Genomic DNA, 4,343 nt, shown 5'->3' on the forward strand with positions numbered 1-4,343 from the left:
GTAGACAGGTACTCACGCTGGGAGTTTAGAAGATGGCGCAATATAGCTTCAAGTCCTGTTTTGTTATTTGCTTATGTACTCTATGTTGTGTGAACTCATACTTTGTAAACACTTTCTTTCTAATGAAATGGTTGTTCTTTACTTGCTTACTATGATACATGTCTTGTGATACTAAACATGATGTCCTCCACCCCCGAACGTTTCTGCCGTTCCGGTTTTGGGGTGTGACATTAAGCCACAGATGCAATCAAGCTATACATACCAATGGTGATGCCCTTTCATCAGTTGCACGTGGAAACCCACTACCATAAACGGAAGTATCTTGATCACTATCATAAATAACTTGCGTCCATAAGTTTAACCTTAAGCATAAAGATGTACGAAAAAACCTGCATCCACCAAGTAGAACCCAAAAGAACTAGACTCTCAGGAAAGCATATTGGCATATAGTAGAAACAAAGCCCCTCTAATAAGATAAATATGATTGAAGGAAAAGGTTTATACCATACATGAAACCCATTAAGCAAATGATGGGTAATAAAGATCTTTAAAGTCCTCAAGGGGTTGTGAAATTAATGCAAATATCCGTTTCACTACCAAGTGTCGCAAACCTCCAGCTGTAATAAGTGTAAATGAAAGATTCAAACTTTCCAAATTCACCAAACCTGCAAAAATCTAGATCATGTAAAAGTCAACTCCAAGTCAAAAGGTCAAACAAGATTGGATCATGATCAAATATACTACTAACCAGAGAGATGACGAAGACCATTGTTTCCAACTTCTATATTAGACAACTCCAAACATTTAAAATGAACAAGGCCTGTAACACACACACTCACACATCAAACTATCAAAATATGGATATGGATATATCAATATATAATAAAGATGGTTGTTAAAAGAATTTCCTGCTTAGTGAACAAGTCCTTTATCCCTAATTCTACATGAATCCAGATTCAAGCTCACCAAATTTATCAAACCCGCATTTGCAAAAGTTTGTGTGTCTGAACTTTTGGAAAATACACATGAATGTTAAGTACATATGAATGTTAAGAGATTTCACCTTTTAGGTGTGACAAGACAGCATCTGACATATCATTGAATCCCAAGTTCAGCACTTTTAGAGACTTTAATTCTGTATAAGTAGACCTCCATATTTATAAATTAATGATTTTTAAGATAAATTAATGAAAAACATAAATATAAGAATACATATCCTTACATGAAAACTTGTCACACCCATCATCAGTGATATTAGATCTGCTTACATTCAGAAGAAGTAGAGCAACAAGATCTACATAAAACAAACGAGTCAAATAAAAAAGTCAAACATCTAGTTGTATATTGAGATTACAAAAATGAATATATAATGAGAACCTGAAAGTGAATCCAGACATGTTGCAGTAATAGGGCAATGTTCCATATTCAACAATGCAAGCTTGTGTAAACCTGAAAAAAGTAAATTTACTTAGATTTTAATTTACATAAAAAAATATCTTTCACTAGAAATAATTCAAGTGACCTTTCAAGAATTTGACACCATTATCTGTGACCTTGCTGCTGGAGATTTGTAATTCTTTCAAGTTTCATAGGTATGAAACATAAACAACAATGAATCATCAACATAAATAATACACCATATTTAAATTCTTTCAAGTTTATAATAAAGTTTATATTACAAAGCTACCTGAGAGGCTTCATATCAGCATCAGTAATGCAATCACAACAGTTCATATTAAGTGCCTCAAGCTTTTTTAAACCTTCCATATATTCCTTATACTTGATTATCTAATTCTAATTATTGAATATTAATTATGAGGTACAAGAAAAAAAAAATACCTCTTAAATGGACAAGGCCACCATGGATTCCAGAACATCTTTCGATGTCCAACTTTGACAAATTGAGAAACCCTGAAAGCATACTCAATCCTTTTGCAGTGATGTTTGTGTTCCTCTTCAAACTCAAACTTGTCAAGTTTGAAGGACCTGAAAAAAAATATTAAGATTCTTTCCTTCAAATTCAATAAAGAATCATTACAAGAGATTACCAATAATGCATCCAAGCCCAACATTAGAGATATGTTCATAGAAATTAAGGTTTAAAGCCTCAACATTCTTGCATTCTTTAAATGTAACAAACCAGAATCTGTAACATCAGAACTAGAAAGATCTGCAGAAAGTAAAGATGATCCCTATGAAGAGATATATGAATAGAGTGCAACAAGCATTTCATTATGATTCTCTCTGCTAAGAACCTCAATGATTGCACACCCTTGTGCTTCAGTCTTCTTTCAATAATAATAAAAAAGAAAAAAATTAAAATGATAAATTGTATAAATAATAGAATAAGATATTTTTAAGTATGAAACTAACTAGAAAACCTCCATTGCAGTAAAAGTGATCCATCTTTCATCAAAATCAGAAACAGGACCTCCATTTTCTATATGAGCATTTGAGTTGACAGTTGTGATTTCTCGAAAGACGATGCTAAATTAATTATAGGATTATAGGCAACAACTGCAAGACCTAAAGATCCACCAAAGTAATCTCCAACCATATAAATTAGCTTCATTGAAGATGAAGCATGTCCAAGCCTCACAGTTTCTTAAACAAATTGAATCAAATCTTCATATAACAGAAAACAGTGAATAAAATAGCTTCTAGTAATGTGTGAGTATATAAAAGCATATTAAAAATAGTTTCCAAATAGGTGTAAGCAGCAGAACAGGGGAACCTTCTTCTGGTAACACCAATGGCTCCTAAGTGACTGTAAACTTCCTCACAATCAAGAATATATCATAAGAAGGAAAGACACAAGTTGAAAGAGGATTGGATAGTGGTCCTTGTGTAGAGTAACTACAACATAAAGCCCGAGTTTTTCACTAGAAGCATGTTGCCCTAGCTCACGATATTTATCAAATCTTTTTCCTGGGACCATTTCGTGTCATTTCCACCATTTTCCATAGTGAGTAGAGTGTAATCACCCAGGATAGGACTAGTACTGTGATTCCAAAGCCTCTGAATCAAACAGATTGTATATTATGAAAGTGGATTTTGTGTGGGGATTTTCATCGAACATGTTGTGTGCATTGTTTAAACCAAAAAAGAATCTTACAGAGAAGACTTGGATTGAAGGAAAAGTGATACCATCCGAGTTGAGATAGGGAGTAAGGAAGACTGAGGACACCGGCACCAACCATGGCGGTGACATTGTGAAAGGCTGAGTACCACTACTTTGAGTTTCTGGAGGATGTCACTGGAAAGAAAAAACCATTTGAGTCTTTTGCACTACCAGGCTATAATTCCATGATTTTAACAAACTAATTCACAGATTTGACCATCAGGAAATCATTTGAAGCTTAATGATGATATCTTACCTGTTGTAGCGAAGGAGATGTAGGCAGAGTCTCGTTGACGGGCGGCTCGTAGGTCGGCGATGGTGGCAGAAAGGAGAGATGGGTCGGAGGAGAAGGTGTTGAGGAAAATATCATAGAGGAGAGTGGAGGAGCAGAGTTTGTTTCCTAAATGTAGAGAGAGAGAAAGAGAGAGAGCGATAAAGAGATAGAGCGTGTGAGAGATGAGTGGGAGATGATGGTGGAGTAGAGGTAACTGGCGTGGGATGGTTCAGATTCGGCGTCACAGCGAGCTTTGGCTTTGATTTCATTCCAGACCCAGTCGCATTCGTTTTCTCCGCAGTTGACGGCGGTTTGTGGGGATGATGATGACATCGTGTTCTGCGATGTGGCGTTCCGATCTTCAACTAACATCTTGAGATGGCGGAAGTGTTTGCTTATGCACTTTGAACTCTTAAAGCTTATGAGGTTCGATGATAGTGGTGGTGGCTTAGGGCTTGCAAATAGAAGGGAGAGAGAGAGAGAGAGAGAGAGAGAGAGAGAGAGAGAGAATATGCAGAGGTAGTGGAAGATAAGTTGATTAAAGGATTATTAGGGTTTTTTGGTAGAGGATTTTAGAAGGAGAAGAAGGAGTTGCATCAGGCGGGGTGTTTAACTTTTTGGGATTTCATTCCCCCAAGAGAACGCACATGCCTTCCTTAAAAAAATATAAAGCAACACATTTACACGGCGCCCTTATTTATGATAGGTGCCCTCCGTGTTTTTTTTTAGACACTAATTTTAGGGTACGCACTAATGCTTGTCCTCTATCCTTCAAATTTTGCAAAACTGACATTATTTTTTAAGGTACGCACAAATGCGCGTCCTCTATCAGCGAGTGTCATTGTTTGTGCATCATTAAAGGGCTATCTTCTAGTAGTGCTAGTTAAAAATAACAAATATTTCATGTAGAAGGCTCTTTTATGTGAAATATCTTATGTAATGTTTGCT

At 36.0% G+C, this 4,343-nt stretch overlaps 1 pseudogene; it reads right to left on the reverse strand.

Annotated features, from left to right (window-relative positions):
• Positions 1–512: 512 nt before the first annotated feature.
• LOC145065497 (uncharacterized) lies at positions 513–3,767 on the reverse strand (annotated as a pseudogene).
• Positions 3,768–4,343: the final 576 nt, after the last annotated feature.

The sequence above is a fragment of the Lactuca serriola genome, chromosome 1 (assembly GCF_051521515.1).
Source record: "Lactuca serriola cultivar US96UC23 chromosome 1, Lser_US96UC23_V15, whole genome shotgun sequence".
In the NCBI taxonomy this organism is placed as follows: domain Eukaryota; kingdom Viridiplantae; phylum Streptophyta; class Magnoliopsida; order Asterales; family Asteraceae; genus Lactuca; species Lactuca serriola.